The sequence below is a fragment of the Ceratotherium simum genome, chromosome 20 (assembly GCF_057802395.1).
Source record: "Ceratotherium simum simum isolate JZ-2026a chromosome 20, ASM5780239v1, whole genome shotgun sequence".
Classification (NCBI taxonomy): Eukaryota; Metazoa; Chordata; class Mammalia; order Perissodactyla; family Rhinocerotidae; genus Ceratotherium; species Ceratotherium simum.
Genome location: NC_141919.1, coordinates 30,736,919 through 30,750,824, shown reverse-complemented (window position 1 = coordinate 30,750,824; position 13,906 = coordinate 30,736,919).

Sequence of the window (13,906 nt, the reverse complement as noted above, 5' to 3'; positions counted from 1 at the left end):
AGGTGGAGTTTTACAGTAATAGCTTTTAGGCAGATTATCTAATTTTAAAATAGTGCATATTGCACTTTGTGTGAAACGGAGATGGAAGGATACATTTCAATTTGTTTAAATGCCTTTAACTGTGGGTTTATCAGTGCTCAATTTCATTTTGTATTTAATACCTTTTTGCTAAATTCTTTCTGTCATTTTTTTTCTTTATCTCATTTTTTTTTTTAATCTCATTTTTAAAAGAACATTTCGCTACTAGGGAAGAAAATGTTTAAGATATCTTTGTCTATGGCCACTGATTCAGAAAGAAGTTAACTATGTGAGCCCCATAAACAAGCCTGCAGAAACCAATTTGTAGCCTCTGGTTGCTAAGGAATTTGCTGCTGGTTCTCCCAACAACCCTGGGCAGTCTGCTGAATTGAGTGGATCAGTAATGCTTATTTGGGAAAAACAAGGGCGGGTAAGCAGTGACTGCATCCCACATTCGGGGTAGTGGCAATTAGGTTGTAGTGATTTGGCTGGCTGTAAAATTGGGATTCTCAGTACGTGGTTTGGGCAGAAGCACATCTGCTCCTAGGACTCCCTATTGGATGTATCTAAAGTGCTTTGACCAATTGTTGAAAGTGCTGGATGGCTATTTATTCCAAGCTACATCTAGCATGCATGAAAACAGTGTGAGTGTTTTAAATTCAATGACACCAGACTTGCAACAAAATGGGAATTCTTTTGAGTTCTCTGGTCAGGAACATTCCATCCGTGCATTCATTTTTATCTATCCTTTGAACCAAAAATTCTTGCTCATCTCACTTCTTCCTCTAGCTTGAACTTGTTTTTCTGGATAAAGTTTTACCAAACACGGAGGTTGCTGCTGTCATTCACTTTTTCTATTCCAATTATATCCTCACTTTGAAACATAGCCATTCATTACTGAAAACAATGTGTATGCCTTCATGATTTGGACTGAGTACACTTTAACAAAAGGCAATTTTGGGGAATGGCATTAAAGCGTCCGGATTTTTTTTCCTTAGAAATTAAAATAATTCAAATTGTGAACGTCAAATTTTTGTGTGTGTGTGTGTGAGAGAGGAAGATTAGCCCTGAGCTAATATCCGATGCCAATCCTCCTCTTTTTTGCCGAGGAAGATTGCTCCTGGGCTAACATCCATGCCCATCTTCCTCTACTTTATATGGGATGCCGCCACAGCATGGCTTGACAAGCCATGCGTCGGTCTGTGCCCGGGATCTGAACCTGCAAACCCCAGGCTGCTGAAGCAGAGCGTGCACACTTATCCACTATGGGCTGGCCCCCTGTGAAGCTCAAATTTTAAATCCCAAATGTCTTATATTCTTTGTTCTGCAAACAGGCATAATATTGTTTTGTTGATTGTTTATATTTTGTCCTCTCTATTAATTTACATGATGATACCAAAGCAATTTTATCCAATTTGAGAAATCTACCAAAATTGGAAGGGTAAAGGAGAAAAAGATCTTAGAATTCATGGAGTAAATTCCCCCTTTGTTTTATCCCCAGATAAGAAAACTGAGAGCCATAGAAGCTTAGTGACTTTCCTTAGGACACAGAAATAATATTTTAGCGCAGGAGTTTTAGTTTTCGTGTTCTTTATGGGAGGAAAATTTCTTTCAGGTGGAAATTGAAATAAAATGTTTTGAATTCATGATAGTAATCTAGCTTACTTGTGCGACTCTTCCCAATTTTTAATGCAACTTCCGTTTCATTTCTGTATAAACATATACAAATGCTAGAGATTTATAAACTTTAAATTTTGGCAGCCAAAACTCATATAGACCCTTCTTTCTCATAACTTTATTTTTGCATATCATGAAAACAAGTGGCTATGGGGACATAGACAATTTGAATGTCTTAGAGTTTACATGAGACAGAAATCATGGTCTTGGTATTTATTTTATGTTGATTCAAAAGAGAGCTTTAAATTGTCAAAGTACAAACAGAATGGTGGTTTTACTTCATAACTTTTATAGATTTTCAATTTTTTGATAATTCAATCATATTGTTGATGATTAGAAATTCTATCCTGTATCTTAGGAAATTGAGCTATGGAGACGGGGAGAGTTTTGTACCCATCAAACCTATGCATATGCCTTTTTCATATAGCCATTTGAAAACCATGGTGGTATTTATGACAAGTTTTTTCATAGTCATACATTTTTTTTCAGTTACATAGACTGATCTTAAACACTTGATTGAAACCAAGACCAGAGCTTAAAGTTTATTGTCAGTAAAAAGGTTGGACTAAAGAGCCATAATTATTAAAATAATCCAGGTGAGAAGTGAAGAACTAAACTAAGGTCAGAGCCATAGGAATGGATAGGAGGAAATGAATTCAGTAAATATTTTGTACCCATAATCTAGAAACTGAGTGACTATAGTTCTCTGATGTGAATAAAAGTGAAATCTCAACTGATTCCAAAGACTGAGACTTGCAACTGAACAAGTATCTTTCAAAGTGTAATAGTTAAGTGTGTAGGAAGTCTATTCAAATCCCAGCTCCAATATTTATTCCTTGTGTGAATTAAGGTGAGTAACTTTACCTCTTTGTACATCAGTTTCTTCATCTTCAAAATGGTGATAATATTAATCTCTTTCTGATGAGGTTGTAGAGTACTTAAGTTATCACAAGTGTCAGGTACAGAAGAAATGCTGCATAAATGTCTATTATTACTGTTCACTGAGAGAATGCAGGAGCAGATGAATGGAAGAAGGGTGATTGAACATTTTCACAAATTGAATTGGGAATGTCTTCGGGACATCCACATATAAACGTCCAATAGCAAGTTTGATATAAAGGTTTGGGGGCTATACATTTGGAATTTATCAGTAATAAGTTATTTTTGAAACCATGGCTTTGTGTGAAGCTATAGTGGGAGATGGTATAGAATGAGAAGGACAAAGCATCAAAGATGAAGTTCTGAGAAAAAATATCATGACATATACGTGATCAATCAATTAAGAAGGAATAACCAGAGTGATAGCAAGAAAACTAGAAGAAAGCAGTGTCATGGAAATCAGGACAGAAATTTTAAGATGGTAAGAGTAGTCAACAGAAGCAAATGTTAAATAAGAGAGGTAAAATCATTGAAATTTAAATCTGTATTGGAATGGTCAATATGGAGGTCATTGGCAACTCCAGATATCACAATGTCAGTGCCAGGAATCAATAAGAAGGTGTATGAGCTGTGAAGAGAAGGTTTGGAAGTAGAGTTAGTGAAAGTAAACCAATTTTTGGAGAGGGCATGACTGAGAAGAGGAGAATGGAGAAAAGTAATAGCTATATAGAATGCAAAGCTTGGAAGGATTTTGTTTATTTGCTTTGTTTTTCTTTCTCTTTTAAGATGAGATATTTGATCTGTCTTTCAAGTTCCTTTCAGTGGAATTATTTTCTAGATACTACAATTGAAGTTTAATAGAACAAAATGTCTTTTTGTATGTAAGATAAGTGACACACTTTCCTAACAAAATGAAGACTGTTGCTCTCTCAAAAGGTCCTCAGGTTCGGATCCTGGGTGTGGACCTAGGCACCGCTCATCAACCCATGCTGTGGCGGCATCCCACATACAAAATAGAGGAAGAATGGTACAGATGTTAACTCAGCAACAATCTTCCTCAAGCAAAAAGAGGAAGATTGGTAACAGATGTTAGTTCAGGGCCAATCTTCCTCAACAACAACAAAAATATATATATATGGGAAACTTGTCTTGATTAAACCATCCACTAAGTGTGAAGTGGATATATCAGTTTCCTATTTCAAAAAATATTTTGTGCAGTTTGTAAAATCCTCGTCAAATTTCTTAAACTTATGTAAATATCTTCTGCTGCTATTTGATATCTAAATGGTTGACTCATATTTTATAGTGGGCTGTTATCTGATGTGATGTTTAAATGCCGATAAAATTGGTATTCAGTAAGCAAATGGGCCTTAGAATGTTTAGCCACTCCTATCAGTCAGAAACATCAGTGAATTAAGCATGGTGGGTAACACTTTGGTCACCATCAAGCTGTCAACAGGCTACCATTTGTGTGTCTCAGATGTCAAGGAGAAAGGGGTGACAATAAGCCTTAGAAAGCAGAGATGCTGCTAATGTATGCACACTATTGGCCCTAATCTGCCTTGGTTCTTATCAAAATATTAGTAAATTAGTATGTGTTTTTGAAATATGTAATACTGGAATTATTTGGAAGATACGCAATACGAGTAGCAGTGTGTATACTGCCAGCTGCCAATTATGAATATCTAACAGTGAAGCTTATTTTAGACTTACAAGCTGGCAAAGATCTGAAATGATCATTGGGAAAGCATGTTCCATCCCAAGATTTAGATGGATGCATATATCCTCCTAACCTTTTAAAGACAAACAAATGCGGATATAGGCTTTCTGGTTCTTGGACAACACTCTACAGTTAATAATCAGAACCATGCTGTCTCACCACTACTTATTCATTAATCTTTTTCCAACACAATTTTTCGGGCAAACTATTATTATTAATAAAGAAACCATTAATCAGGAGTTTCATCAATAAGGAACTCAAGTTGTCAGAGTTCGGCAACATAAGATTTGGAATGGAGGAAATGGACTGTTGGTTGGTCTAGAGTTTTCAGTTAGCAGGATAGTGAGACTGCAGGAAGGCCGAGGGGATAGGGTTGTGGTTAGAGGGTGTATGAAAATGTTGACCCAGGGTCAACCTGGATAGCCAAATAAGAAGAGTGAAGAGGGTGAGATAGACTGAGAGAAGAGTCAAAGGCAGGTACTTATAGTTATGCTGAAGACGTGATTTAGAGGAAGGAGAGCAGAGGCTGAATAATAGGAGGTTATTGTAAGAAAGATAGAATTTCAGTGAGATATAGTTTTAGTTTTACTTGTGGATGGAGGCCAATTGCTGCATGATTATATTTTATGATCTTTTATGAAAGCATTATGTGTATCTTTTCATTATATGTATCTTTTATCAGATAATATATGTTTAATATCTATTCACAGAATTCTTTTATTACAAGAGGCTAAAAAACTTTCAAAAGAAATGCACATCATTTTTTATATTGTCACTTATTTCCTGAAATTGTGTACTTTTATAACCCTCAGAAATTCCCTCTTTTGTATAATTTATTTTGTGATAGAGCAGAAGGCATACTTTATAAATTTTTCATTTTCCCCAATATTACATGTCTTCCTAACTGCTTGTGTTTATAATGTATTTCATAGTCAGCAATAGTGTTGTAAGAATTAAAATCAGTGACCATGGGATAGGATTTAATTTGTAACATGGATTCTCATGGAATTTTTAAAAATGATTAGCGTGTACGAGAAATGGTGATGAGTTTCTGGATTTATAATTGCTGATCTTAGGTAAGTAATGGGTTTAAACATAAACAGCATTTTTTTTAAACAACATAGTTGCTCTTGTTTGTGTGTATATGTGTGTATGAAAGTCTGTTACTCACTGTTTCTGTGAAAGCTAAAAGCAAAATATGAAGTGCCAGAAAATGATAACGATACAACACAAAAGAAATAAAACAAAAAGAAACAACAGGAAACCCAGCTTCAAAGAACAGGGGAAAAACTCAAGCTCTTCTAAGAACAGCTTGAGTAACATTGGGCAGTGATTCAACGTGCTTGAGACTAATTTTTCTTAACCTTTATACCGGATGATGCTGTCAATGATATCTAGCTCAAAGTTAAGTGCATACTATAAATCTAAAAGAAAAAATGCTTTTTTATAAGACTTGTAATAACCTTGTGAATCAGCTTCCAGAAAGAAAGGTTAAGAGTATTCCCGTGCATAAGTTTTAACACCACCAGTATTAATTATTGCTTTAGTCTCCAAAATGTGCATAGTTTAGGGAAAAGGGTTGGTTTAGGGAAATGTGAAGTTTGTAGCACTAAAAGTGCAAAATTATACTCAGTTCTTACAGATGCTGTATTTTTTAATGGTAATATAAAAATGGTTAAGATGTTCAAGAACAGAGAAGTAAAGATCAAATTTAAAAGCTATTTTAAATCTTACTTAAAATTAAATTCCACAGTTAAATTCTCCTGTATTATGAAAGATGTTTGATAATGAGTGCCCATGTAAATATCTAGAAAGAAATTTCATTTTTCTCTTTGAACTCCCAAGTATAATCCTATATCTAGATAGTGATTTTATAACTCTTTGGCTGGTTTACATGAAAACATTGATACTAAGACGGCCGGGTTCATACTGAGGAAGGAGTGTGAAGGGCAAAATCCTTTAGGAATTGCTACTGGCTTGTAAAAAAATGTCAGTTCCACATTTTGACAATATGTAAAATGTCTTTCTCACCTTCCTTCTGGCATTTTCTTCCCCTTTACCTAGCATACGTGATTTGTAGACACAGGGAGTGTATTATTGTAGTAGAATGAAAGGCTCTGAGTCAGGCTGCCTGCATTTACATTCCAGCTCTACCCTTTACTGACAAATTCTCTTTGTCTCAGCTTCCTCTTCTGAAAAGAAGGGAAATGAACAGCAGTTTCTACCTCATTAGTTTGCATTTAATCACGCAAAAAAAAAAAAGAAAGATCAATAATGTGTATAAGGCATCTGGTACCTAGTAACTACTCTATATATGTTTCTTAGCTTGGGTTCCAAAGAACTTACGTTCTTTGTAAGTTCAGCAGAAGGTTATAGCAATACCTTGTAATATTTTAACATTATTCATTAAAGGCATGTAGAAGAAATTAGTTCCAAAGTCATTTTCTATTAGTCCTGAGAAAGAACTAATTGTCAAATTAGACAGAATAGCAGTTTCTTCCTTTCAAAACCAAAAGTCATTTCTTGGTCAGCCAATGGAGATTTTGACATTGATCATTTCAGACAGTGTGTAGTACCAAAACTCTCCAATTAACTAAGTAATCAAAACATATGTATAATGTTTTCCCTGCTAAGTAGTCAGAATTCTACTGGATTCTGAATTTCTGAATACACACAGAACTATAGGATGTGATTGCTATTCCAATAAACTAAAAATTTAGTTGAGGAAAGAAGGCACATATGTGATAAATATATGATGAAGTGTATGTTAGTATTAGAACAAGCCTATGAATGCAAAAGAAATTATGGCTTCATAGATTAGGTGCATTTAGAGTTTAGTTTAGAAAGATGAATAATGTTTGAATAGGTAGCAAGGGAACATTCTAGGAAGAGAGAAACATAAAAAGCTTGGATGTGGGGCCACCCCGTGTCATAGTGGTTAAGATCACGTGTTCCGCTTCCATGGTCCAGGGTTCGCTAGTTCAGATCCTGTGCGCAGACCTACTCACTGTTCATCAAGCCATGCTGAGGCAGCATCCCACATAGAAGAGCTATAACTCTACAACTATGATGCACAACTATATACTCGGGCTTTGAGGAGAAAAAAGCAAAAGGGGAAGATTGGCAACAGATGTTAGCACAAGCCCCATGTTCCTCCAAAAAAAAAAAAAAAAAGCTTGGATATGTTTGGGAGGGGGCATTTGGATCAGATGTGAGGACTCAAGATGAACCCTAACTTCTCACTTCTTTATGGTCAGTAAATAGCCAAAATTTTGCAGATTTCTCTTTGCCTCAGGAGCAAATGACTGGCTGATCATTAAGCACTTAATGGGACCAACTCATCATTGTCACCCAATTCAATTTTCTGCTGTTAAATGTGTGATTTTAAGTGAAATATTTAATTATATATGACTTTTCTTTGAGTTGTGCTTATCTGGTAAATATTCAGCTATTGGCTTGCAAATTCTCCATTCTGATACATTAAAAGTTTTTGATGTACTTTGTTTATTATAATTATAGCCTCAGATATTTTCTGTTTAGTGCTGTGCTGTTAATTTGAAAGTTGTTGACAGTCCTAGAGTACAACAATCCCTTGGATATGGGACACGAGTTCTACTGATAATAAGCTTAATTTGATAGACAATGCTGTCTGAATCTATGAGAAAACATATCTGAATAATGAGTAGTATAATATTAGAAGAAAAATTGAGTGGTTCATTTTCTTATGTAGCACAGAAGAAAAAAAGCAGATTTAAAGATCTTGTACATAAGCTACAAATTATGTTTTAATAAAGTAAATTGTCATTTAAGAAAAGAAAATGAGTTTGTGGTTAATCAACAAATTAATGTCCTATAGTGTGAATTTTTATATCAGAGAAAAATTTAAGGATTGTATTTATTCTTTAAATGTTATGGGTCATAATACCTTACGTCAAGGAATAATATAAACACCCTTTTGATGGTATCATTTCCTAGCATTAATTCATCAATTTCATTAATCTACAACCTGTCAATTATTTTTGCTTTCCTTCTTCATCTCAACTGACTTAGATTTGGCATCATATAACTGCCCCAAAATGTAAATTCAAAATGCGTTTCCCATTTTTTTTCTTTTCAGGGAAATCTTGAGGAGTTTGATACTTTTCGTCCTCCAGCCATTAATCATTTTGTGGGAGAAGAATATACATTGGTAAGTCTCACTCATTCTAATTGCTGTTTTTGTAGTCCAGTTTAAAAAGTCTGTGACTTGATGGTGATATAGAACAAGCAGGAGCAAAGACAGGTCAACATCATTGCTTAGCTAATTAAAGAATGACTTTTTTTCAATCAAAATTTGTAACATCGGGATTTTGTTTTTGTTTTTAATTACTCTAGCAATAGTAGTGCTATTAAAATCTATAGATATAAAACTAAAATTATGTGGAGAATGGAAAGTAGTAAAGTTTTTTAAAAAGTCTAACATTGTGGTGGTGTTGCTTATAGGTACTTTTTAAGATATTTTATTCATTGACACCATGGTCCACAAGCAACAGTTGAATGAACATCCATGAAGAGGTCTGAGGCTGCAGTCAAACAAAAGCTACTAAATTTTATCAATTTTAGTTATTTTGCATATTGAAATTCAATTTTGAAGTTAAACAATTCTTATGTATTTTTATGCCATAAAACCAAATACACGCTTTTTTGCTTCAATTTATTCTTTTTTCTATATGTAAATAGCGTTAATGTATCCTGGTATCATGTTTCTGAAGGACCCTCCCTTCAACTATGCAACTATCCAACTCTCTCTTTCTCTCAGATGCACATATACACACACACAGACACATACACATACATTCACTCATTCCTTAAAATATCATGTGTTACATTCAGGTCACCAATAGTTAATTTGAACTTTCCCAATTCCTCTAAAATACAATTTTTGAGGGACTTCCCATGCCCTCCTGTGCTTTAGAGCTACGATCTCCAGATGTTTTTGATAAAACGTTCCATCAGTTAAAAATGTTAAATATGCACACAAATATATGTACATTATTTATAAATTACATAAATTTGCTACTACCTTTATAGATAGACAAATAATAGTAAAAAATGTAAAATGCACACAATAGAAATTTTAAAAGCTACAAAGACTATATATATATATGTGTGTTCTAGTGGAACTTTGGAAACCCCAATTCTAGAAATCCTCTGCTTTCTCCTATTTCTATTAACTCTCAGAAGTTGTATCGGCACTAAAAGACTCTTTAAAAAAACAAAAGCTCATTTTAAGCATTAGATTGAATAGATTTACTACATGCTGCAAGTTAGCAAGTGTGTTTATACATTTACACACACAAACGTGTGTGCATGTGGTTGATGTAGATGGTATTGGCTGGATCAAAAGTTTGAGGTATCTTAGAGTGGCATCCAGTGATCTTATATGAATATTCCCCTTTTGGAAAGCTTAGAGAGTAGAAGAATTCAGAGAGATTGTTTTGGAGAATCAAAGAGACAAATAGTTAGGAAAGACACCTGGTGTCATATGGAATACCTCCAAAGATATCTTGCCAAGTTAATATCTTGACAAAAGTAGACTCACACCATTAATGGTCACTATATGATAGAATTTCTTAGTCATGCATGAGCTTCCCGATTTTTTCTTAATAGAGTCCTCAGTGTTGGGTCACTACATGTTATACTATAAGGAGAAGAGAGGAAGACTAAATGGTTATAGTAAAAAGTCATTTAACACAAATTGTTTCTGCATGTGTGAACCAACAATTGACCTCTAAGAGTTATTCACATTGCACCAGATAACTTCCTTTGACTGCTGAGTATAGATCAGGAACTCCCCAGCCCTATGCCTTACAATAGGAGCTCACATTTAACTGGAGTCAAGCCTCAGTTCAAATCTGAAGCCAGACAGGAAGGTGGTGAGACATTACATGACAAATTCAGGACTTTCCAGACAAGCCAGCCTCCATTAAATCTTTAATACAAAAAGCCTTTGTAATTGCTGATTCCACTTATTTGAGCCCTCTTCTAACTCAAGAACCGAACACTGCTGAACCAGTTAGGAATCCATTTAAATGCTCTGTTATCCAGAAAGCAATTTTCTATCTCTTATCTTTCAAAATCTCATGTCAAATACCTTGCTGAAATAAAGATATATTGCGTCTACATAATTCCTTTAATCTACCAGTAAACTCTATCAAAAATAAAAAATAAAGCGAGGCTTGTCTGACACAACTCAGTGAATCCTTAATGACTTTTATTGATTATGGCTTTCTTCACAGCCCAGCCGGTTGATAGATAATTCATTTAAATTCAAGGATATTTGAGGGATCAAATTCTACCTCACCAAGTCAGAGCACATGTAATTTAGCTTGTCTTTTTTAAAAAACCTTCTATTAACTGGCATTAGGTTCACTATACTTGAGTCCTAGAATTTGTCTATGACTTTCCTCTAAAGAAAGAGAAAGAAAACAGAGAAATCAGTTTTGCTGTTTCATTTTGGATTGAATTTTTCCTGTTCTGTGTTCTGAGCAGTCAACCACTTCATGAAGGTGTCTGAGTTGTCTGCTGTTAAAAAGAAAATTAGTTTGCTACCTTCCCAGAACACAGATGAAGATTTAAGCAGCTTTGTACTCAAAGTTGCTCATGAAAAATCACAAACCATAGAATCCAAGGGTGAAGATGAGGTGGGGTGTAGGTGTAATAAGTTGGTTGCTTTGTCTCTTCATTGAATAATCCATGTGCAGTGCTTGTGACATGGGGACCCACTGCTCAAACTTTCAAGATCTTCTCAATTGGAATTTCTGTAGTTGGATATATTCCCCATGGGGACTCCCTTCCTTTCCTTACCCATCACCAAGCCTTAATACATTTAACCCTTTTCTTTGCTGTAAGTCTTCCCTTTTCCCAGATATTCCTCTCAACAGTTAATATTAGCCAAATAACTGCTTATGTTTCTTCTCTTTTCAGTCTATGGCTTTCATGGTTGAACTCACCTACTTTTGTAGCTTCAAAGAGTATTTATACCTAGTGAAACTCAAATCAATATGTCTTCTTAGGATCTTATTTCTGAGAATCAAATCAGCATCTCTATTTGATATCACATTAGCTTCAACTTCCAATATATTAAAATTGACTTGCCATATTTTCCCAAAAGCCTAATTTTGTCTTTCCCATTCCTATGAATAGAAGTACCATCTACCCAGTTTCCTAACAAGACACCTGGCAAATATCTTGGATTCCTTTCTCACGTCTCTTATTTATGTCACTCATGAAGTCTTGTCATTCCTACCTCTGGACCAGTGGGAAATGTTACAGGAAGTGTAAGGAAAAAATGTAATATGCCTCTTTTAAACAGCTTGAAATGCTTCAGTGGAAACTAAATCCATTAAGAGAAACAAAATGATCACTGTAGTCTAAAACAAGGACAGAGAGATAATTCATTCCCAAGTAAGAGCTAAAGCCAAAGTATTTTATCCTTTAGTTGACTGTATTTTTACTATAAACTCCAATCTCTTTAATTTTATTTCATTAATACTTTAGCATTTTTTACCCATAAATATATATTCATGTATCTTTATAGAGCCATTGTATCATTTCCCAATAACCCTGGCAAGTTTAATGTTCAAAATTTTCCATTATGTGATAACATCAGTGAGAAAAGAAGTTCTGTACCGTATATACACACACCAAATGCTTCCATTTGTAGTGATCAAACATATATATTCTTCTTTAATTCTTTTAAATTGAGTAGAACATATGATATACATTTGAGTGTTAATCTAGTTTTAGCACTTTTGTACACAGACTTAGCAGATGCATATGTACATCTCTCCACGTCACTGGACCATGTTTGTAAACTAGGGAATGACTTGTCCTGATAAGTTGAAGAAGGTCATATCCCATCCATCTCTTTCTACCCCCAAGTTTAATGCTTATGCTTTGCTCTCAACTGTTTTGAACATCATGATGAAAGTTTTCATCCAAATGCTCAATATTTTCTTTTTATTACTGGAAGTGGAAATTTTGTATTACCCTTAGGTTGTATGATATAATAGAATTGATAATTCTTATTGTGTTCCAACTGTATTTAGTTATAGTGGACTTTCAACCCCATATGTGAGATTGTCTAGAATCTGGTTTTATATTCCTATCAATGGCCAGAGTGAACTGAATTAATAGAAGGAATTACCTCTTTTTATTTATTCTACCAAGGCTGAGTCTCCCGAGGAATGTTTCATTGTTGCAGACAATACATTCCCTGGTTTGCTGGCTGGCCTTAATGGGATGTTAAAATCGATTGGAGCAATTTCTCTGTCATTTGAGAAGCACTGTAGTAGGTTTGTGGTGTGTTGCAGTTTCATATCCTTCTCATGTTTTCTTAAAAAATCTACATCACTAAATCAAGTGTCTTCCTTTTTTATAAGACCACAACTTCCTTTTTCTGAGGAAACACTTCTTGTTAAATGTGTAATATACCTGGAATCCAGGCAGATCCACCACAGTGGTTGTGTCAAAGCCATGACAGATAATACTGCATATGGCAGAGGCTAAGACTGCGTGTTTACAATTAATAACAGTGCTGCTCTGTTGAGAAAACACTGCCCCCTTGTGAAGGCAGCCTTATCCTTGTGAATATTGTTCCAACACTCATGCACAGATTGTGGGATAAAATAAACAAAAACAGCTTTATTTTTGTCTATGATTGTCTATGTTAATCACTGTCAGGATAGTTATTTACCTGCCCTTTGAGAAACGCAGGCAGACTCCTTGAGTTTTCTGGTAACTTTATGATGGTAAAAAATGTCCAGCATCACTTCAGAACTTTAAAGATTTTATTTATTCAGTTTTTTTCCCCCCAAAGCCCCAGCAGACAGTTGTATGTCATAGGTTCACATCCTTTTAGTTGCTGTACGTGGGACTCGGCCTCACGTTGGACGGAGAAGTGGTGCCTCGGGGCGCTCCCGGGATCCGAACCCAGGCCGCCAGCATCAGAGCGCGCGCACTCAACCGCCAAGCCACGGAGCCGGCCCCAGAACTTTAAAACACAGTGTCAATTCATGTCCGTTCCCATGGATTAATATTGAAACCTCTCCTTCTTGCCAGTTTGGCCCATTTGCAGCCAGTAGTTCAGGAAGGATGGAGTGATCAGCTTCTTTCCCTTTCTCTGTTCAAACCTTGTGCAATTCCTTCCCCTCCAGCTTTCCAAAATGCTTTGCTTTGGGGCATGGTAAGGGAGAAGAGATATAGGGATCACTCAAGTTCTTAGTTAAATGATACTGGCCTGGACTGGTAGATATTTAAAGCTAATTTTTTCTGATCAGTGCATCTGTGGTTTCTTCTAGGACCCCACAAATCTCTACAGAGAATCTCCACTTGCAGTATCCTTTATGCAAGTAGCAAACTTTTCTGAGATTCATTGCTTAATCCTCCCTCAGCACTTAGGCAGCAGGTGTTACCTCTAGTTTCTCTTTCTTGAGATCTATTCATGCCCTCCTGGTCACCTTTCTGTTAGGATCCTTATCTCACCCTTTATATTTCCCAAGTGGAAATGTTGAAATGTCCCCCATACTATAGCAGAGTATTTAACCCCCAAAATGGTCTCCTTAGAGTCAG